The following is a 24,700-nucleotide window of genomic DNA, read 5'->3' on the forward strand; positions in this document are numbered from 1 at the left end:
TCATCCAAGTTAAAGGTTGTATTTTCTATGACTAGTTGTTCAGATTCAGGTTATTGAAGTCATTGCTGGTGTTTATCCTTGAGTCACTTAATAATTCAGGTGAATTCAGACTCCATTATACTTAAATTTGGAGTATACAGTGAACTCCTTGTCTGTGTTTGGGACATTATATAATTGATGTTTCTGAAAGACTTCCTTACTGATCTCTTTTCTGAACCCCTTCACCCCCATTTTCACTACTGTCGATATTTGGGCTGTATTTCCATCTGTAAATGTAAATAGTCATCACGAGTGTGAGGTTACTGCAAAGTTTTGCTCTTTGAGGCAAATGACTCTCAGGCAAAATAGAGAGATTTGTTTTGCCTGAGAGATTTGTTCTGAGATAAAACAGCACATATTTTTTGCATATTTACGACTCTTGGCTTTCACCACTTCCTGTTGAATGAAAATCATTGGCCTCATGAGCAGAACTTTGCAGTAACCTCACACTCATGGTGACTGGAACTTCTCCTGCCGTTAGATCCGGCAGCTCATGAAAAGCAGAAATTTCAAGTGAGGTGGGCCCTTGGGTCATCCAGCTCAACCTTTCAGTTTATATATGGGGAGAAGTTGGCCCAGAATGCTGAGGGATTTCCACGGTCCTTGCATTCCTATTAGAGGCAGGATGGGGACTGGAAGCCGGTTCCTCGGGCTCATTTTGCTTCCTGACACATGATGTGTTGAGAAGTCACCCAGAAGTCAGCTTGCTCACTGCATGCACATTCTGGATGCTACAGAATGGAGCCATGTGGGTGGAACGTGGGGAATCCGGATGATGGGGGGGGTTAGTACAGTAGAATATAGTGCAGAAAGTCAATTCAAAGACATACACTTAAGACACTTATGAATCAACAATAAAAATACAGGGTTAAGCTGAGGAATAGTTTACACCTGCATAACAGTTTGAAAAGATTATTTTCTTTCTGCTTATAAAAGTAATACATGGTCAATTTAGTAAATTTTTGAAAGCATAAGGAAGGAAATTAAAATTACTTTTAACTACATTGTCAGGAAATGATCAAGATTAATATTGTGGGGGTGCCTGGGCGGCTCAATCGGTTGAGTGTTTGCCTTCAGCTCAGGTCATGATCTCATGGTTCCGGTTTGAGCACAGCGCCCACTTTGGATCCTCTGTCTCCCTCTCTCTCTGCCCTTCCCCTGCTCACGCTCTCTCTAAACTAATTAAACATTTAAAAATAAAAAATAAAAATAAATAAGCCAACACTTAAAGAAATAGATTACTATTGTGGAATTATACACGTGTGCCTACATGTATAATCAAATAAGATCATGCTGCATACATAATTTTGTAGCCTGTTTTTTTTTTTTTTTTGACTTACCATTATATATGAGCATTTCCTCATGTCACTGAATGTTCTGCAAAAAACTTGGTTCTTAGATAACTAACTAATATTCTCAGGTCATTCTTTTTGATTTTTATTCTTTTAAGTGACGAACTGTTAGGACAGGATGAGGCAGAATAAATCCTGATACAGAATTAAAAGACGGGGTGGGAAGGTTTGGCACGATGATCTGAGACGTCAGCAGGAAAGGAACAGTGACAATGGCAGTCAGTCTCCTGTCAGCAGCAACATGAGGTTGCTGAGAGGCAGGTGACAGAAAGTCAATTCAAAGACATACACTTACGACAGTGTAATATTTTTTTTTTTTTTAATTTTGTCCTCTGTATTGGCATAAATTTGTAATGCAAACCACAGACTGGCCCTTCCAGGCCACCACGAGACAGAGCCCTCATCTCCCAGGTGGGGGGCGCAGGTGCATAACTGACTCCTCAGAATTCAGACTTTGATTATCCAGCCCGTCGCCTTGGACACACGGCCTTCAGATCACCACTGTTTATTACTTTTCTACCAAGAAGCAGGGCCATTAAAGGAGGCAGAGGTAAAGTTTAAAAGTGTCCACTTTGTTTCTTGTTAATCAGTTCTGCTAAAAGGTGTGATGAAAAATGAGGTCAAATATTTGAAGTGCTGGCCTTCATCTACTTTATCAGTTCTGTGCTGCCATAGATAATCCAAGAAATTTGCAGAGCAAGGAGCACCGACATAACCTCAAAGACGCAGGTCAAATTCAGTATCAAGGCCGGTTTATCACTTTGCTCTGGGGTCAGCTTGGCCAGTTAGGTCAGAGAGGACCCCACTTCGGGAAGGGTGGAGTGAATGGGGCCAGGAAACAGATGACATCCAGCCTGCCTCCAGGGGCTCTGGCTGCAATAATGCCATTCCTCCCCTTCTTCCCCACTTTTTCAGACTCCTGGTATGTTGATCATTAAAGAAGCTAATTATACCTATACCTCTGTTCCAGTGAGTTGAACAGAATTAAGGTAGGGAGCATGGTACTTCAGGTGAAAAGAGAGTTTATGTAATGATTCCCGGAAATGTTCCTGAGTCTGATAAATACTCACAAGGTACTGAAAGCAATAAAGATGCAGGGGTGTTTTGCTTTCTTTGTGTTTTCTTTGTGAGTTGGGTTGCTGATGAGTGTGTTGCCAGCAGGGTACGGCTTCCTCCTGAGCAGAAATGCCAAATTTGCAGCACTTGATGGGGAATGAGCTAGGAATGTGATTTTCCCTTTTCTCCAGAAATTTTCTGCCTGCCTGCATGAAATGCTAATGAACGTCTCACACATGACAGAGCAATGAGATACATCCTTCTCTGACTATTTTTGGCAAATTCTGACTTTACAAAGTCTAGGTCTTAATGTAATGGTGACGAGACACTTCTACCAGACCCTTCTCCCTCCTCCTCCAAACTGTGTGCTGATGTGTCTCTCCCTGCAACAAGCAGATGTGCTGTGTCTCTGATTTGAAATGAGCTCTCTATGACTGTAGCGCCCCTTCATCTCGTTGTACTCCACGGTGCCTCTGTGTCCAAGTCTCTGGGAAAAGCCTAGCTCCAGCGAAATAAGTCTTGAACTTCAGTCTCAGGCCAATTCAGACATAATTATTATTAGTTGTAAATGAGTAGCATGAAAGCCCGATTTTATTTATTTATTATTTTAACTAGTTGCAGGTGGGAGTAGGGCACAGCTAGGCAGTTGAGCGTGTTTATGAGCTACAGATTAAATGCCTAAATGGATTGATCATTATGCCGTCAAATGGATTTACTTGTAGGAGAAACTAAATGGAAACAACTTCTAGTAATAACTTTGGATTTAAGTACTTGACTGATTGGTGGTACGAGTGGGGCATGGTGACCTTCACGGTAGAGTTTATGGGCGATGCTCTGATACTCTTACCACGTCTGCAGCAGGGCCACGTCAGATTTGGTAAGGGATACAAGAATGTATGAGGCACAAGGGTGGAAACTTGCTGACCGCAGAGACAAATGGAGATTCTACTTTGGGGGAAGTCTTCTGTCAGCGCTGATGATGAAGAGCCCAAACATGGGAAGGTGGGATCCATCCTGCTTCCTGTTTGCAGTCCAAGATTGCCTGTGGCCAATCGGTCACAGTTTGTTTTGGCTGTAGAAGAGTGAGAGGGACAAAAGAAGAAAGAAATGGATTTTGCAAATGCAATAAAACTCAGAAAGATCCCGGGCAGAGAGAAAGATTACATTAAATTAAGGTCGCCATCCAAAAGCCCATGGTTGCAAAATATGCCAGTTGAAAGGCCCTTTGAAAGATATATTTCCTCTTTTGTTTCTCTTGGTTTCTGTCATATAGGAAAGAAATGAAAAGATGTCACAATTGGATAAATAAATTGGGCATACACTTGGTCTGCTGTAGACTTGCTCTCAGAATGGCTTCGGGTGGGGAGCTTGGAATAATTATTAAGGAGAAAAAGGAGTTGGAAAAGTCCTTAAGTTTTCTGAAAGAGCTTCCATATTTGGGGAAAAAAAACCTAATAAACTAGCATTTGTGGCTGGAATAGCAAAGGCTGCAAAGTTTTACTACAGATCACAAAAGTGTGAAAAATATAGGTTGGGTTGACATGCACTGGCCTGGTCCAGCAGCACCAGGCAGGAAGAAGTAGAACTTGAAGCTTGTGAACCTAGAAAATGTACTTCTCATAGAAGAAAGATATGAAATATAAATGAATTAAAAAAAGGTTTAAATAGATAGCAGTAACAGATTATAAAGGAAGTTATAAGTGCTGGGACGGTACAGTTCCATTTCTGTTTTTAATATTTCTAAATATCATTATTATTTTTAAGAATGTTTATTTATTTTGAGAGAGAGTGAGTGAGAGAGAGAGTGAGTGAGCATGAGCAGGGGAGGGACAGAGCGAGGAGGAGAGAGAATTCCAAGCAGGCTCTACACTCGGCACATAGCCTTTTGGGGCTCTATCTTATGAACCATGAGATCATGATCTGAGCCAAAGTCAAGAGTTGGATGCTTAACTGACTGAGCCACCCAGATGCCCCCAAATTGTTTTGAATTAAGCTGTGACACAAAGCTTTAATGATCGCCTTACATGAAACATTTGTTGGTTACACCAGCCTTTCAAAGCTTTGAGATTTCTGTCTTGTCCAGGGATTTGGCAATTCTTTTGCTTTCAGTTTCATTAGGTGGCTTGTGGAAGATATATACACAGCACATTCCTCAGAAAACAAAAGGTAACACAGCTTTGTCAATCTATTTTTTATTAAGTACTTACACGATTAGCTTGCTCTGGAACAAAATCTGGAATAGTGATCATTCCTCCTGTGATGAATATTTGTCTCACCAATAAAAAAAAATTTTACCCACTGCTGTTCTGTTTATATGCCTTTTTGTGTACACAAAACTTTTCATCTCAATGCTGAATCACAGTGTTACTTCTAAGACATTTTAAGTAGCAGTGAAATCAACATGTGTGGCACCAACAAAGTACATAATTCAACTGAGAAAATGAGAAGATGAACATCTGTGACCAAGTTCATGCATGCCTGGCACTGACAGCTACTCTTTGCCTACTGCATGCCTGATGGGGATAATTGGGGGCTGACTACTATTAAGACATATTCCAAGTTCAGAGATGTGAAAATGTGGGAAAAGGTGAATCTTAGCATCAAGGGATGCACCTGAATTTAATTTTTTCTATTCTGGTACTTTAATTTATAAATTTTATGTATTTATAAAAAATCTTTTTTTTTTTTTTTGCGCATAATACAAGTGTTTCTTTGCATTTGTGACTATTTCTTTGGGATGGATTCTGAGAGGTGGAATTATTCAGTCAAAGAATATAAACATTTTTAGGGTTTTTGATGTGTATTTCCAAAAAGCTTTACAGAAATTATATAGCCTTATGAACAATGTGATTTTGGCATCCTAAACTTGACTTAATGGAAGAAAGCTGTGGTAGGTAGCCTGCAAGATGGTATCAAAGATCCAAAGTGATTGCATGTGGCTTTGGGGCTAGGTCATACGAGATCACAGCTCCCATTTAGCTCTTTTGGACCACATATTCTAGAGGAAGCCAGGCGCCATGTTAAGGGGGCCTGCAGCTTCTGGAGAGGTCTCTTTAGGGAAGAACGGAACCTTACAAAGACAACCAACTTGTGAGTAAACCACCTTGAAAATGGATCCTTTTGTCCCAGTTGTCTTCAGATGACCATAATGTCTTACAAAGAAAAACCACTGTGAGACTCTTTCTTGGTTTCATGAAGGAGGAAAGTCTACATTAAATCCAGATTAGTATCAGGATGCCTGGGTGGCTCAGACTTCAGCTCAGGTCATGATCTCACAGTTCATGGTTCAATTCCTGCATCAGGCTCTGTGCTGACAGCTGGGAGCCTGGAGCCTGCTTCAGATTCTGTGTCTTCCTCTCTTTTTGCCCCTCCTCCACTCATGCTCTGTCTCTCTCTCTCTCTCTCTCAATAATAAAGATAAGCATTAAAAGAAATTATATCCAGATTAGTATCATGTAATATTACATCTCTCTGTTCAAGTTGCATTATCTTATATATTAAACAGAACCATTTAAACTAATGCACATTCCTTTGACATGGAATATTTCCATTTTTCTTGAGTTGATATGTCTGATATGTGTGGCTTTGGGTCTTTGGGTCTTTGGGTCTTTGCCTCATAGATGCTTAATGTGGATGGGATCCAAATGTATGTTAAAGTAAATATTGCTAGATGTTAAGAGTTCAAGACAAAATACGAAGTCAAATTCCTGTGTACTGTGGAGGAAGATCACAGAAGCAATTCAATTCAATTTAATTCAATTCAATTCAAGAAGTATTTACTGAGCATTAACTCAGCATGTGCTGGCTGATATGAATATAGTGGTCACAAAAACTAAGGATTGTCCCACCTTGATGGAGCTTACAATCAAGAGGCACCATAACTTCTATCATAAAATGTAGGTATCCAGGTGTTTGAAGGGTGCTGAGGTTGGGAAAGGGGTGTGAAATGCTTCACTGCAAGAAGGAGTATTTCTCTTTCTTACATAGACTTTCTTAGAGTTCATTAGTTGACTCATTATTTACCCTCAATGCTGTGTGTGTGTGTTTTTTCTATGGTGTGTCAGGCACTGTTGGTCAGAATCTCCTCCTCTGTTCCCATGATATGTACAGACAAACAACATGTCACCAGTATAACTTCCTATAATTTGAGCATCAAACAGGGTCTGTCTGCTTTAGATTATCCCAGGACCTCACAGGTCTGGATTTCCTCCCAGGAATAGAAATACTGTTTGTGTTGGTGGCTTGTTCCTCTTTGGTACCTTCTGTCTGCATGTCATCCTGGCCACCCTCAGAGGTGCTGTGATACAGTAGAAAGTTATGGGAACTTGGAAATTTGGAACTATAAGAACTAGGTTTGAATCTGGTTCTTCTATTTCCTTAGCTGAGTGTGATCTTGGGAAAAATCCTTAATTTTCTTGGTCATCTTCTCTCATTGTTTTTACAGCAATCTTATGATATAGATACAATCAAACCCATTTCACACTTGAGAAAACAGATGCTTAGCAAGGTTAGGGAGATTTCCCAAGAGCCAGGATTCAAATACATGGAGTCTGATTTTAGTCCAGACTTCAGGACTCCTTTAGGTCAGTTGTTAAGAGCTGAAGACAGTATTTGGCACATAGAAAATTTGCAATAAGGAATAGCTATTATTGTGGCTACTAGGACTCAGAACGAAGATAATGTGAGAATTTACTAAAGGTGGGAACAAAACCTCAATGGTCGACCTGTGCTTGAGTTATTTTGGAGTATAGGCTCATTCTCCTTTGACCTCTGACTCCAACCACATATAAGGCTAACCTTGATTGGAGTGGTAAATGTCATTAGTAATTGAAAGATCTAATTTTTATAATTCTATTTCCTCTGTAATGAAGGATTACACTTTTGACATTTTCAGTTAATGCTCTAGGTAGCCGTGGATTGACATGTACTAGGGGCCTTAAACCAAGAGCTGAAATATAGAGATGAATCCTTAATGAGTATAGATCCTGTTAAAAGGTCAAAGTTAAGTGAAATATCTGCAATTAGTGCCGTGTGGTGTTTACAATGTTCATATTCTACATGCATAAAAATAGGGCAAAAATATATAGAGATTTTCATGGAAGGCAACACATATACAAATTCTTGGCAGTGATGCACTGTTATCTCTGGCTCAGCAGGAAGGAATGCAGTCTTAATTCCTTATCATTTCCTTCCCTATCTTATTAGCATTGCAGAGGTTGATCCTCTGTTAACGCATCTTCTCAGAGTGCTTTCCTTTTCACTCACAAGTTTTATTTATTTATTTTTATCCATGACAGAGAGAGATTGTCGTCCTCTTTTTGGTTGCATTTCGGTAGGGAATTGATGTTGTACTAATGTCATGTTTCAGAATGGCTTTCCCACTGCATTTTTTCCCAAGTTTTCTGTGGCATCTGAAATAGTCTCTAAGTTCCTGGTGAGGATTTTTTAAAAATAATTTTATGGTCATATTTAGAGCGAAAACTTATTGTGATTCATTTTCCTTTTTTGAAAGAGAACCAAACCTCATTTTTCTATATGCTTTTGACCCAAATCATCTTGTTTGGGCAGCCAGGCAGGGTAGTGACTTGGCCATAGTGTTTCTACCCTTACAAGTCTCTGGGGAGGTTGAAGAGCTTGAGATATGGCCACCAAAACATGTGTTCTGATTATTAACGGATCTATGAAAATTAAATTCAAATAAGATACTGTTACTGGGCCCATTTTAAAAATGATTCTTTAAAATTATGCTAAGCAAAGATCAACTTATCTAAGGTGCTGCCAGCAACACCTAACTGTGACTTTGCTGATTTGTAACAGGATCTTGCTACGTTTCCAAAGCATAGAAGGACAATGAAAAATAAAAACTCACAATAAAAGTATTTCTGCTTTTTTAAAAAGCTTATTTATTGAAGGGAGGGTGCAGAGAGAGAGGGAGACACAGAATCTGAAGCAGGCTTCATGCTCTGAGCTGTCAGCACAGAGCCCGACGTGGGGCTTGAACTCACAGACTGCGAGATCATTACCTGAGCCAAAGTCGGACACTAAACCAACTGAGTCACCCAGGCGTCGCTTGGTTTTGTTTTTTAGAGTTTATTAACCTTCAAGGTCAAATATCAATAATAAGAAGGAACTTTTCCTTTAATTTTACACTGTTGTAAATGAGACTATACTGTGGATTTTGTCAAAAAGAAATAAGTGAATTTGAAAATGTAAGATATCCTGCTTATCTGGAATGTGTCTAGGTCCAGTCTACCAGCATCCTTTAAATATTTTTCTCTAAGTAAATTTAGAGACGTGAATGAATCTAAAATGTTTTGTTTGGGAATTGTCAAGAAACTCCAAAGTTGTGACTCTCAGTGTGTATTTATTGAAAACTGTAAGAGCCAAGAAAGGGAGAGCCAATTTTAGGAGTCTAAGAATGTATAATTAAATCATTCTGCTTTGTTCCATAAAAGTGACTGAAGACTAACAGAATCCACTTTCATCTCTCATGTGATGCTGTCTGTGATAGAGACAATTCATATGGTACAGAAGTTAACCTTCCTCATGAAGAAAATGTAATGTAGTTTTCTGTTTCTGTTATTGAATCACAATCCTTTCAAACTCTTCAACCCAGTGCATTTATCCCTGCTAGGGAACTCGCTCAGAAACCCCCTATAATCTGTGTGAGCAAACAGGCATTAAAGTACCACAGAGTTATTAATGATGGGGGAAATGGAAGATTAACTTCTTTCTTAAAAACTGAAAGGCATTTCAGAACACATGTCCTTTGATTTTACCCAGGTATGAGGGTCTGGTAAATGTCTTATTTAAAATATGGGTAATTTTTATGGGGCTCTTAAATCTCTGTCTTATATTACAGTTTCCTCCCATATGTTTACTGTCAACTAACAGCTTAGAACTGATGAGCTGTGTGGAAATGTTTTGTAAAGCTGCCTCTCTTCCTTTCTGACAACTGCTTCTTTTGTTTAACCCAAACCGCTTCTAAAAAAGAATACAATTCAGTGACAACATTGATGGACATAGAGGGTATTAACGCTAAGTGAAAGAAGTCAGAGAAACACAAACACCGTATGGTGTTTATATGTGGAATCTGAAAAACAAAACAAGTGAACAGACAAAACAAAACAGAAATAGACTCATAAATATGGAGAAGAAACTGGTGGTTGCCAGAGGGGAGAGAGTTGGGGGGATGGGTGAAATCGGTGAGGGAAATTAAGAGGTACAAACTTCCAGTTATAAAATAAATAAGTCATAGGGATACAAAGTGCAGCATAGAGAATATAGTCAGTACTATAACAATTTTGCTTGGTGACAGATGGTAACTAGACTTACCATGGTGATCATTTTGTAATGTATGTAAATGTCGAATCGCTATGTTGCACACCTGAAACTGATCTAACATTGTATGTCAACCAGACTTCAATTAAAAAAAATAGAATACCATTTATGTGCATATTTTTTGTCTACAAAATATGGCCAGTAAGTGTACTTTTACATGATATGAAAGGGAGTCTAGTTAGATATGGTTTCCTTTGTGTGAATGAGATGATATGACATGCTTGGGTTTTGGGAAGATCACTCTGGCCACAGTGAGGGAAACGAGCGAGAGATAGTAACAGCCTGAGTGAAAGTGGCAGGGGAGGATGGAGAAGAGGGAACAGAATTCAAGGATGTTCTAGGAAACAGATTTATTGGAAGGGTGTATTGACAGGGAAGATTATTCAGACCCAAAAGTGTAAATTCCATTCATTGAGCTAGCGGATGCAGAGGAAAGATGCCACTTTGGCACTTTGCGATTGAGACGCGTCTGATCTGTGCATGTGGTTCAGTTAGGACTTCAAGTTAGAGCTTGAAACAAACCTGCACTGAAGTTTCAGAGTGGGTAGTGTCTCTCTATGTGACAGCTGGGAGCATGCGGTTTGAGAAGAGGAGGGAGGGAAGGAAGGAAAATGAGAAAACCCAAACACGAAAGGCTGGGTGGAGGAACAGGAGGTTGGGAGGTGGGTGTGTGAGAGAGGGGGAGGCAGGGGTGCTGAGTCTCCGCAGCCATCACACGAGGAGAGGTTGAGTGAATGTGCCAACTTTGGCTCTGAGGAGAGCAGCTCCTTTCCAGGGTGGACTAGTATGCCTTTCAGTCTTTTTAAAGAAGGACTAGATTCAGTTTGTGCTGCTCCCAAGGAACTTTGTGGAAGTCAATTCTGCTTTTGTTCACAGAAGTATTTTCAAAGAGTAGAAACACAACACAGGATATAATTACCTCGAAGCTCCTTAGCTGCCTCTCTGTTAAAGGGAGCCGTGCTGCTCACCAGCTAAGACATAAGTCCTGATTGGTGGGTGGGGGGTGGGTACGCTAGATGACATCTAAGATTCCCTGAAGTCTGAGAGCTGATAAAGAGACTATAAGATCATACTTTTTATGAAAGAGTTTTTCGCCAAATATAAGATCAGCTTCAAGGCGGCAGCACCTGCTGCAGGGACAGAGCAGACGTGCGCCATGAAGAAAAATGGCGTTACCCCTCCATGCTCTCCCCACATTGTGATGCCTTGGTCTCTTTTCCCCATGTGGTCATACTCAGGCTTAGAAATTACATGAGTTAACTATTCCGAGGAAAGACCAGGCAACCTTTCTCGCACTGTTACCCTATTTGTATTTGATAGTAAGGAGGTGTGTTTATAGTTGTTTATAGTCTGTTAGTCTACAATTGATGAAGATTGTTTTGTCCTGCAAAGATACGGTCTTTTGTGATACAGACTTGTTACTATGCTAATTCCACATCAGAGCCTGAACGTATCTTAGAGAGGTTCACTCTTACGGTGGCCTGATTATGCTGTATCTGTCGTACCAAAGAAGCCTCAGACAGAAACAGCTGTTGTTCGTGGGGCATCTCTGAGAATACCTTATGTGGAAGTAACCACACGTGTAGACCACATTCGATCCTATCACCGGGCGGGTGTGGCAGGATTAGGAAGGATACGACTTGTTTTGTAGAAACACATCTCCGACGGGACATGTTGACTGAAGGTAGCATGTTCAGATGAGGACCAGGAGGAGACTTGACTGGAAGTCAAGTTGTTCCTATAATTTCTCCCTCTCAGTTCCAGACTTTATTATACTAAATTACAATTTGCATCATTCAAATGTAAATGAATTTTCAAAAGCCCTGTGTGTGCTTCATGTAATTCCTTTTGGGCAAGAGATGCTCAGTGTTTCACTTATTCCGTGATGCAACTGATTCCAAGAAAAAAAAAATGTGTACTTGAAAGTGCTCTTCCTACTGGAAGGGCTGGTATGATCACATCAAATTTACACCTGGTTTTACTTTGCTGACTGTCTCTCTACTTGGCTTCCCTGAAGTATATGTGATTTATGGGATATAATGCTCTTTTTAAAAAATTAAATTTTTGAGAGAGAGAGACAGAGCATGAGCAGGGGAGGGGCAGAGAGAGAGAGGGAGACCCAGAATCGGAAGCAGGCTCTAGGCTCTCAGCTGTCAGCACAGAGCCCAATGTGGGGCTCGAACTCACGAACTTTTGAGCCATGAAATCATGACCTGAGCCGACGTCGGCTACTTAACTGACTGAGCCACCAAGGCGCCCTGGGATATAACGCTCTTTTCCTGACTTTCCCTTGTTCCGCAGAGTCTGAATCCTCCCTGAATTATGATCCCACTTAAATAGTGACTTTAAAAGTGAGGAATGCAGAGGAAAGTTTTGAAAAGCATGACAAGTTAACAATGTTATTATGAAAATGTGGAAATTCATTCAATAGTAACACTTCATTTTTGGCCTTTATGAACCAGTCTTGCAGCCGACCAAACTGCTCATGATGCAGGATACTTCATAAGTCATCAAATCTCCCTTGGCAGTTTAACATCTTTTGTTCTAGAAGGTAAGAGAATATTCACAAAGCTTTTAATGCTCTCCAGCTGTTTGTTGGTAAAGACCTCAACACAAGGCTCAAAGGGTGAAAATTGTGCTTCGTTTATTTTTTATTTTTATTTTTTGAATATAAAAGATGTGTTTTATTGTTCTTTTGAGTTAAAATTTTTTGAGTTTTAAAGAATTTTATTTAAAAATTTTTAAATGTTATATTTATTTCTGAGATAGAGACAGCGTGAGCAGGGGAGTGTCAGAGAGAGAGGGAGATACAGAATCTGAAGCAGGCTCCAAGCTCTGAGCTAGCTGTCAGCACAGAGCCCGGCGCGGGGCTTGAACCCACGAACCGTGAGATCATGACCTGAGCTGAAGTTGGACGCTTAACTGGCTGAGCCTCCTAGGAGCCCCTAAAGAATTTTACTTAAAAAATTTTTTTAAATATAATTTATTGTCAAATTGGCTTACATACAACACCCAGTGCTCATCCCAACAAGTGCTCTCTTTAATCCCCATCACCACCTTTCCTCTCTCCCCTATTCCCCATCAACCCTTAGTTTGTTCTCTGTATTTAAGAGTCTCTATGATTTGCCTCCCTCCCTCTCTGTTTATAATGATTTTTCCCTTCCCCTCCTCTATGGTCTTCCGTTCAGTTTCTGAAGATCCACATATGAGTGAAAACATATGATACCTGTCTTTCTCTGACTGACTTATTTCACTAAGCATAATACCCTCCAGTTCCATCCCCGTTGCTGCAAGTGGCAGGATTTTATTCTTTCTCATTGCTGAGTAGTATTTCATTGTATATATAAACCACATCTTTATCCATTCATCAGTTGATGGACATTTAGGCTCTTTCCATGATTTGGCTATTGTGGAGAGTGCTGCTATGAACATTGGGGTACATGTGCCCCTATGCATTGGCACTCCTGTATCCCCTGGTAAATTCCTAGCAGTGCTATTGCTGAGTCATAGAGTAGCTCTATTTTTAATTTTTTGAGGAACCTCCACACTGTTTTTCAGAGCGGCTGCACCAGTTTGCATTCCCACCAACAGTGCAAAAGGGTTCCCGTTTCCCCACATGCTCACCAGCATCTATAGTCTCCTGATTTGTTCATTTTAGCCACTCTGACTGGTGTGAGGTGGTATCTCAGTGCGGTTTTTATTTGTATTTCCCTGATGAAGACTGCGGGGTGCTTCATTTAATTCTAAAAGAGACTCTATGAAAGGCCCCGGACTCTCTTTAGACTCCTTTTTTGGAAATGATCTCTCATCAGTCCTGTGACACCTGTACTGCTTCACAAAGCTTTTTGGTGGTGATTCTGTGGTCGCTGGTTCAGGTCATGTAATGAACAGCTCACTTGTGTGAGCTTCTCTCTAGATTTTTTTTCTGACCAGGCTCTTCCAGGTGGAGAACATGGCATAGTTCTAAACAGGTTCTGTGCAGAATTGGTCATGCAGGATGCTTCATGGTGAAAAAAGGGGGCATGGGACAATTAGTCTGGGAAATAAATGTAGAGCTTGTGATTAGAGATGGTATTTTAAAGGGTCTGAGAAATTCTACAGTAAAGAATTCTTCCTTAAATTCTGTTTAACCCACTAGTAAGACATAGTAATTAAGAGCACTGGCTTTGAACAAAGACTTGGACTGAAATCCCAGGCTCACTATTAGCCATGAAATTTGGCCAAGTTACTTCCCTGGACTATGGGAATCTTTTGTACATGATCGGAGCAATGGGTATAACCAGTTTCACCTCGCTGGCTTATTGTGGACAGAAAATAATGTAACGTTATGTACGACATTTGGCAGAGTGCCAGGATCAGAGTCTACACTCAGGTGCTCGTTTTTAGCATAACATCATTATCCTATTTGAATGCATGACTCTGGGGGTAACACACGAGAGACTACTCTTCTCAGGAAACATGGGGGAATTCTGATCTGACAGATAGAGACGTGTATCGATACTTTTAAAGAACAGAGATAGCCTGTATCCATTATATCATGAGAACTCTCCAAACTGTCTGATCTCTCTCTCTCTCTGTGTTGTTTCATAGACAAAGCCTATAGAATTTGGGGTGATGAATGTGAAATTGACTTTAATATGTAACACGCAAAGGTTGTTATACACAAGGCCTATTTTCTGTCTGGAACATCAAAAACTGAATTCTAGGATATAAACATCCAGAAAGAAGCCCCAAGAGGGTGAGAACGGAGGGAAATTTGCTTCCTTGTGTAAAGAAGTTAATGGAGAATTTGAATACCTGTGGGCACAGGATTGAAGCCGAGTTATCTCTTAGAACAGAGACGAGGTAACAAGACTGATTTTTAATAAGGCTCCAGGATGTAATTAGTTTTTAAGCCCAACTGAAATGTAGGGAAGTTTTGCGTTCAACTCCAGTCACTGCTCTTTATAGTTTTCTGCTCGCCCTCTGAGCTACCTCCTGCCCTTTTCTTAATTCTTTCTCACCCTAGGCACCTTGTTCAGATGGAATAAAACCTGCTCTCTGCTCAACTTTTGAAAGGATCTGATCGTTAATTTGTATGAAAGTATAAAACGGCGTTTCTCAACCTTGGCACTATTGACATTTTGGACTGGACAATTCTTTATTGTGGGAAGCTGTCCTGTGCCTTGAAGGATATCTAACCAGGTCTCTGGTTCTACCCACAAGGTGCCATGGCACCCTTTGCTCTAGTTGTAACAATCAACAGTGTCTTGGGACATTGTCAATGACTCCCAAGGGCCATCTCCCTCCCTCCCCACACCGAAAACCACTGAGGACGTTGCTTTTACAGCACTTAAATCTGTACCACTCTTAGAGTTAGATTCCTTTTATCACATGTCACCTCTTAATTACCCAAGATGGAACTTTGGATGGAAAACTCATTTATATGATATCGGTCATGGAACAATGGTTTTGGGCAATCACATCAAGAAGGTAGATGTCTCCTTAATTTAAACCAAATAGGCCAAAACTTGTGAGAGACCATGAACTCTCCTCCTCAGCAGGTGGCTTGACACAGGTCCGAGGCTTCGTCCATGACTGTATTAAAATTTGAAACCTACCTCCCACCCTTTGATCCTGATATTTTTAATGGTTGAGCATTAAACACTGACTAGGGTTTCTGATAGTCTGACTTAGTCATTAACAAAGCAAACAGAAGGACTGCTAGCTTTTTGTCCCCTGGTACTTGAATTAGGCTCATGGTTCAACAAACCCTATGGCTCGACAAAGGCAAAAAATAAATTCAAAATTGGTGATTTTTCAGGGTGTCTTTAAATACACATTTGGCATTAAATCCAAAAGAACAAGGGCTAGAGTCCAAAGACTGCTGTTCTGCTGCTCTTTCTCTAATTTGCATTTGGCTTTTGTGTTCCATCTTTTTGCGTGCNGTTTTCACAAAGAGGAACGCATACTGTGCAATGAAAACATTGGCTCTAAATCGTTTCATCCATAAAATGTAACTGTTTGGAACCCCGTAATTGGGTCCAAGGTTCTGAAAATAGGGACTGCCATCATCTGAATGTGTTGGTTAATTGGTCCACAGGGAGAGACCCCAGAAGTGTCCACGAGACCAGTTTTTTGACTTTTTTATTGTTCTAGTTTTTCTATGGGGCCTGCAATATTCCCTTGCTAACCATTTGCCATACTAACTGTTTATTTTGTGTGCTGGAATACCATCGGTACCACAGAATTCATAGCTCTGACACAGGAGGAAAGGGTTCAGTGCTTGGCAGGCAAAAATATGTGCGCTTTGTAGATTCAGTGCAAAGTAAGCAGGAACATTTCTTTATGGCCACAGAGTGGCTTGGGACACCAGCTACAATGTTATCTGTGAAAACCAGGTTGGTAGCGATGCAAAATCCTTGTGTTGGTCACAGAGCCAATAATTAACTCATTTATTTTAGATATTCAAAGCGTGCTCATAATTCACATTGCTTCGTGAAATCCATAGGTTAAGAATAAGGACGTATGCTATATAAATGTGCAGACTCAAAGCAAAAATCGTCAAAGCATTGAGTGGTCTGCTTCATGTTTCAACAATTTGTTCTCTGAAAGTCACATATTAAGGAGACAGTCTGTCCTGTGAAGTGTGAGAATATGAAGTCCCTGCAAGGAGATACAGAGAGGGTTTAGGCCTCTTTCCATCTTGACAAACCTGAGGGAATGTGTTAAAATGCATGTAACCTTGCACTTTTCTTTTTTAGTTAATGAATGTTAATTCTGAGACCAAGAAATGTGGTTCCGGGGATGTTGGGGCAGTTCATTCCAGAAACAAAGGGAGATTCTGAGGTAAGTCAGAGGCGAAGCGAACTTAGCCAGTGGCTGAGTACCAAGTTCTCCTTGGGAATATGGCTCAAGTTCTGGCCTCATCATCTATGAGTTGACAGTACCTTGAATAGTTTTAGTTCCACCAAGAGGGAATAACCTCATTTCTACAAGCTTTCTACCTCTCTCCCCCCTCCCTTTACAACAAAACATCTCCCAACACAGTACAATAAACAAGCATAGACAGTCTCTAAAGTGGAAGACAAGAAGGGCTGCCTGGGACCGCAGGACTTGAGGAGTGACATGTGGGGAGTTCCTAGAATACTTTCGTGCCATCTCCAGATTTTGTACGGGCCCTTCAGAGCCCTCCAAGCTACCCATCGGCGCAGACACAGAAAGCTCCAGGAAGAGCCTGCTCCCCTTAGGCAAAGGACCAGGAAGCATTTTGAAAACATTTACCCTACTCTAGCCAAATGTCAAACTCCAATGGAAAATGGCCCCTGTGTCTTCTACCCTTTTGCTGGGTGGGAGCAGGTGGCCTGCCCTTGTGACCCCATAGGGAGGTATCAGCAGGGCTGAGCAGGAAGATAACCTTCTATCCTGTGCATGGCAGAAGCAGGCAGTGCTTTGATTCATCTCCCGCGGGGTGGTGTTGGCAGGACCACGTACCAGCTGACCTCCCATGCCCTGCCCAGTGGAAACCAGCCAGCGCAAATCTGTCAGGGTGGTGTAAGTAGGACTCCGTGCTGACCTGAGTCTTGCTCTTCACCAGGGCTGGGGCTAGTGGCACTTTACTTTCCCTGGGGTCACTGGGCCCCAGGGGAGAGCTGAGCCTCCACTCCATCTAGTAGCAACAAGACAGAATTAGATCACCTCCCACCGAGGCAGGTGGCTAGTTGGCACTCGCCCTCCCCCTCTGCCCTCCCCTGGTGGCAGCAGAGTCCAGTGTGTAGGAGTTAGCACCCCGCTTTCACCAAGAAGGTGTCAAAAAGGAAGAAGGAGAGCTGAATAGGAATGCCCCTGTCTGCAGTGAGGCTGCATGAGTCAGTGCCTTACTCTTGCTAAGCTGGTGTTGGCAGAGCCCACAGGAACCTGAACATGCACACCCATCCTGTCCTGCGCGACACCTTACCTGTTAAAAACAGAAGGTAAAATAGGATACAGAGTCTCATAGTATAATATCCCAAATGCCCAGCACGCAACAGAAAGTCACTTGACATTACAAGAACTGGAAAAATCAAAACATGAATGGGCAAAGATAGTCAACAGATGCCAACATGGAGATGAATCAGATTTTGAAATGATCTCACAACTTAAAGCAGCCTCATAAAAATGCTTCACAAGGAATTATGAATTCTCTTGGAACAAATGGAGAGTTAGAAAATCTGAGCAAAAAAATAGAAGTTATAAAAAAAGAACCAAATGGAGATTATAGAACTGAAAAATCCAATAATCAAAGTAAAAACTCATTGAATGGGCTCAATTAGCAGAATAGAGAAGACAGGCTAAAATCAGTGAGGACAGATCAATAGAATTTACTCAATATGAACAATGGAGAACACACACACACACACACACACTCAGAGAGAGAGAGAGAGAGAGAGAGAGAGAGCTCAGACAAGTTACTTACGCTGTCTGGATTTCACTCTCCTGTCTTTAAAATGAAAGTCATAACAGTAGCTATGTCAAAGGAATGTTGTGGCAATTAGTTGAGAGGTATATAAAGACTTATTTAGTAGAGTGCATGGCACATAGTAAGTTCTCAATAAAACTTAACTATATCATATTAAAATCACCCTGTATATGTGGCTATGTGATTTCATCTCTTTGTACAGTTAATTCAGTTCAATATGTCATTCAGGATGTAAATGTTATTCTTAAGAGCTGAGGGAGGAATCAGTGTGGGGGACAGCTGGGTAGGGAAGGTTTCGTGGATGAAAGTGTTTTTAATCAGGGCTTGAAAGAAGTCTTGGGCCTGAGTGAACAGGGAATGTGGCACCTTCCTCAGAGAGATGGCCGGCTGCCCAGAAATGAGAAATTGATGGTTGGGAGCTCATAAGGGCTACTCCTGGAGTTCTTTTTGCCTTCTTGGGCTAATAAGGATAAAAAGAGCAGTGAGTGGACAGAGAGGAAGGCAGGCTTCAGCCTCTAGGGGACTGTTTAGGAAATGACTTTCTTGGTGAATGTTGTTCTGGTCTGAGCGATCTCCTAAGAAGCAAGTTGCTATGCTAATTACCCCTTAGATAACTGTACACTTTGTCTCCTTCTAGGCCATGGAAATGCCTCACTCCTTTTGTTTATTAGAAGTGTTCTGTTGTTAGCAACAGCCTCCCACATATGCTTACATGTGCCCATGTGCACACATACGTTCACACCCAACCTCACATTTACACTCATACACTCTTTCACACATTGTCACATACCCACTTACAGACATACTCACACATACACTCGTACATACTTGAAGAGACCTGCACATATTCACAATCACACTCCCCACAGACATTCATGCATGCAGTCACATATACTCACATATTCACACACACACACCATACACACACACCATACACACACACTCATGCACAACCACACACATCATGCACAACCACATACCTGCACACATTCAAGTTACACAGATGCGCATAAACACACTGTGCATATACAAGCAGTCTCATACACTACTCCCACCTCCCACCATACATGCATACATAAATACTCATGCACAAGCACATTTTGAAACACTTCAGCCTATTTATTTTCATAATATGACATAGAATTAATAGACAATTTTTGTAAAATAAGCTAAAAACAGCCAGATAATCTATGGGTTAGTTAAGAATGAATCTCTACCAATAATAGTAAAAAGGTCACATAGTGAATCTCTTTGCTTTGTGTGATTTCTCAAGCTTTATTTTTGTAGGCAAGCCTCCAAGATTCTATAACTTCCCTTAATAGACAACAGGCATGCAGTGTTTGTTTTCTGTTTTTGTTTTTTAATTTGCTTTGGGTCACCGTAATACCTTTTAATGATGATCTACATTGTGGCTATAAACCTTTTTAAAATAAATAAATCCAGTTTTGTTTATCATATCATTTCTACCTTCTCAGCATCCTCAATTTTATTCTATTTCCTGGGACAGCCATTTATTTTTCAGTTGGTCTTGCAGATAGTTTTTTGTAGTTCTGTAGTGGTTAATCTCCCAAGCCTTGGATGTTTAATCTTTGATCTTTGGAAACTCTGAGTCTTTTTCTGATAATCAATTACTTTCATTTCATTCTCCTTCACTCCTACTTGTTTTTATAGGAACATTCCTTTTCTTATTTCGGTATTGCCTTTCATATTCTTGCATGTTCCTTCTTCTGCTTCTCTGCTCTGGCTGCAAATAGTGACACATGTAGACAGGCAACTAAAATTCAAGATAAAAAGCCTGACATCATTTCCACAAACCCAAATATACATTTGTCATGCCGTGCACCTAATGGTTGTATCCATCACCAAAGCAATAAACGAAGCATATTAAGCAGATATATTGGTGCTGAGGATGGATGCTTAGGAAAGTATAAATACAGTATTTCTCAAATAGATAAACACCACCTGAGTGCCCATCTTACCAAAGACATTTGGGAGTCATAATGAGAACCAGGAATTGCTTTTTTATGGGTTTCTTGGTTTTTAGTTGGGTAAAAGAAGGGTCTGTAATTTAGATTAGGGCCATTGGTTCCATAATGGTCAAACAGGGACCAATAATGGCAGTTAAACAAGTAATATACCTCATCTCTGACCCAGGATAATATTATTTAGAATCAGAAAATACTTAGGTAACTAAGTATATTTAGCTTTTTTTGGAACTGGGTCTGTTGGCCCAATTAGGCAATTTTAGACTAACTCACTAAGTAATGTGCAAGGACCTAGAAGTGAAATTGTGCTTTCCAAGAGGTTAGGGAAGGGCCAGGGTCTGTATCGGTTTGCTTCAGTGCCATTTCTAGCTACCCTACTCTGTCCCCAGGTGACATGGTTGCCAGTGTGCTTCCCATTCCAGAATGGCTGGCCTGTTCCATTGGCACAGGCCAGGAGTCCGAAGTCCAGGCCTGTCTTTCTTCAATTCAATTTTTATTCTTCTCTTTGGTGTTGGTATCATTGGTGGTTGTGGCAAAAATAGCAGTCCTATCCTTTTCTACAGCTCCGTGCAGCAAAAAAAAGGGCTTCACATGAATCCTCTTAACCTTTTGAGAGAGCTCAAATGACCCTTTCCACTTGATCAGTGAGAAATGGTCTCAAAAATGTTAGATCACTCATGCAAGAACTGTGCTTTTCTCTCTCATGGCAGAAGCAGCTACTGAACATCCATGTCCCCCCACGTTTGTTAGCGCCCTTCTGGTAAGACGGAGCATGCAAGAGCCAGCGCAAGACCCTGCAGTCCCTCGCCTCCTGTGCCTCTGTTGCCATAGTGATCTAGGAGCCACACCTGGAGGTGCTCTGGATGCTGAGATGACTCATGGCTTGAAGGGAGATGTGCTGGAGGGCAGCTGCACCTGCTGGTGCTTTTGCCTTAGTGAGAAGTAAACCTCTGATGTATTTAGTTACCAAGATTTCATTTATTACTTATTCTGCAACATAGTTTAGCTTGTAGTAAAATGATCCTTATTTTTATCTAAGTATGTAGTGGTTAAAAGTACGTCTTTTCGGGGTGCCTGGGTGGCTTAGTCGGTTGGGCGTCCGACTTTCGCTTAGGTCATGATCTCGCGGTTCGTGGGTTCGAGCCCCGCGTCGGGCTCTGTGCTGACTGCCAGCTCAGAGCCTGAAGCCTGCTTCAGTCTGTGACTCCCTCTCTCTCTGACCCTCCCCTGCTCACGCTGTCTCTCTCTCTCCTAGAAATAAATAAAAATATTAAAAAAAAAAGTACGTCTTTTCATTATCAAATTTAACCTCCACAAGTATTCTGAAATTTAAATGTTACATAGATTTCTACTTGATGACTATGATAACGATACTGTTATGTTCAGATTATTTTATGCTCTTTTAAGACTATATACCTTTCATTCATACGTATTTTTACAATTTTTTGATCAATGGCTGTCCAAAATTCAAGCTTCAGGAGCATATTGGATTCCTAAGTTTGAATTAGACAGTTAATGCCTATTTGTTGAATTCAGTTAACAAATGAGTGCTGGTATCAGCAGCAGATGCATTTTACAACTATAGACAAGTTACAAAGATTCTTAGATCCGGGGAATTTAGTTGCAGGATTTGAGTCATCCATCACTTTTGGCAAAGGGACCTTGATTAATTCATCTTCACGATATGGATGTATCTACCTCTGGGACAGGATGGGCCATTCACTTGGACCAGGACATCCATCTTATGGCCATGTTGGTATGAGGACTATCAACTTCAGGCTCTATGTTTTCGTGTCAAATATGATCTATATTGGTGAACGGCCTTTAAACCAGTTTATTAATATAATAGATTCTGATGGTATGCTAACCTTTGTCACAATTACTCTGGGGGTGGGGCCAGTTTCATTGCATTTTATGCTTCAAGACCATAGAGAAATCCACAAATGCTTTAGTTATGGTGATGTCATTACTCATGTGAATGTTAGACTCTGAAATTTTGACACCGTAGTATTTAATGACACATATTAGGTGTTAGTACAGGCGCTGGTTTATGGTTTCCCATGAAAACTGGGTGAATGGCACTCTAAAGGAACCCTTCCATATGCAATGCAACTGCTGACACCAGAAAAATGACCCTCCCCCCCCTCTTTTGGAGGATAGTGTCTTTGAACTGTTTTATCTCTTGGAATGGTGGAGTTAGGCTGATCTAGCCACTTTTTCTTAAGTTGGTCTTTTTGGTAACCTATAGTTATTTCTGAGACAATTGACTAGAACTAGTACAGTCTGTGCCATGGAACTGAGTGACATTAATTGACATATAAGCAGGTTAATGGCTCTGGCATCATTAAAACAGTGTGCTAATGATCAACACCAGTGCGCTGACTTCAAAGAGCACTCTTGGAACCAAGGAGAGCTACAGGGATAAAATGAATTCAAAACTCAGAATTAGCATATGTTTTCTCTGGATTCAACCAGAAACACAAATCCTTCTCAACTGTGTAGATCTGGCCACTGTGGACTTCAGGACACCTAACAGGTAACTTAATCACTCAGTCTAATGAAGAGAACGCAACAGCGCTCTGCTTACTCCTGCTTACTCACACGCAGTTCCTCTTATCTGTGCCTGTGAACAGGATGTGTGATAACAGGATGTCAAAACAATTGCTGCATTGTTTGCTGAAGGAGGACAGTCTACTCAAAGCAGACAGAAGGAACAATCAAGGGCATGTGCGAGAGCCATTGGCAAGGAGGAGGCGGTGGCTCCCATCAGACCCCACTGACTTGATATCTGAGATGGGGCCATCAGCTAAGCATGTTTTACTGCTGGGGCAGAATCACAGGGCTCCGACAGTACATAGTCCAGTGTCTTTATGTCAACTACAGGCCAGGCATCGGGACCGGAAAGGTGTGGAGGCACAAAAGCTGATCTTTTAAGCTGGTTTAAGTTGAGGGGAGCCACTGTTGTCCAGGTGCTGACATTTCTTTCTTTCTTTCTTTTTAATATTTTTTATTTATTTCTGAGAGAGAGAGAGAGAGAGAGAGACAGCATGAGCAGGGGAGGGTCAGAGAGAGAGGAAGACACAGAATCTGAAACAGGCTCCAGGCTCTGAGCTGACAGTCAGCACAGAGCCCGACGCGGAGCTCGAACTCACAAACTGTGAGATCATGACCTGAGCCAAAGTCAGGTGCTTAACCGACTGAGCCACCCAGGTGCCCCCAGGTGCTGACCTTTCTGCTCAGAGAGCAGGAGTTCTTGTCCTCAAGCTCCTAGGAAGCAGAGTATCTTAGGATAACCTTGTTTAGGAAAACCTCTTCATCCCCTACCATGCACATATTTAACCTTTTATCTGGTTTCTTTCATGATTTCCTGAGCAAATCCTTTCATGCAAAGTTGCTACACGTATTATAGTGTAGGAGTTGCTGCAGTGAGTTATGGAAGCGTCTTTTCGAGAAGGGAATAGAGAACAGGATGTGTTTCCTGTCTATAAGTCTCCGAGGTTTTCTCAGAGTACAGAGTGAGGCAAGAGTTAAATGAGAAGAATTTAAAATTCATGCTTTGGGAAATAGCTTCTGAATGAGGAAGATGAACAGTCCCATGAAAAAGTAGGAGGAAGCATAGAAGTTTCCATCAAGTGAGGTGAAGATTATCAGTGGATTGTGCAATGAGGTGGGATAACATTGCTTAGGAGTCGATTTTTGCTAAATCTCCATAGTGGGAGTTAAATAAGCAAAGGAGAGCCTCCTCTTTTTTTTGTTGTTGTTATTGCACTGTTCTCTTTTCTTTTCCTTCTCTTAAATATCTTTTAAAAGAAGCCTAAGTAGCAGCATGCAAAGCATTCAGAATAATGCAAATTTACTCTCAAATGCTGCTAAATGTAAAATAGTCTTCTTTTTTTTTTTTTTTTTTGCATTTGAACAAAGTACATTTCCTTGTACTGCGGAAATTCTTGTTTTGTGTAGTTTGTGTCACATTTCTCACAATAAGCAGACTTTAACCAGCTTGGCCATTCCTGAGAACGAGGCCCAAAACATTTCTTTCAAAGCCTTCCTTTTAAAGAATCTTTCTTGGTGTCGACTCATGCAAAGTAATGTTGGTGGCACAGAGGGCTTTAATGGAAGAAAAACACTATATGAATAGCAAGTAATAGTAAGTCAACCCAATTCTCCACCCCAAGAGCCAAAAACAAGCTTTCTTGAAAACCAGTGGCAGGAAGTGTTTCTAGATGAGAGGAGTTGGGAATGGAGGAGGGGAGAAAGCCTCCTTACTCCACACCTGGCCAGTGTGCAGAGCACCTAATAAGAGTGATAATAATAGCAAACACATAGCGCTTACCTTGTGCCGAGAACTTTCCGAACACTACTATCTGTACGTAGCTCAATGAAGCCTCCCACACTACCATGAAGTAGCTCTGTTTTTATCTCCTTTTGTGTGTAGGAAACTGAGGTACAGAGAGATGACATGAGTTGTCGAAGATCACACAGGCAGTGTG

This window comes from Crocuta crocuta, unplaced genomic scaffold, assembly GCF_008692635.1.
Source record: "Crocuta crocuta isolate KB4526 unplaced genomic scaffold, BGI_CrCroc_1.0 scaffold189, whole genome shotgun sequence".
NCBI lineage: Eukaryota > Metazoa > Chordata > Mammalia > Carnivora > Hyaenidae > Crocuta > Crocuta crocuta.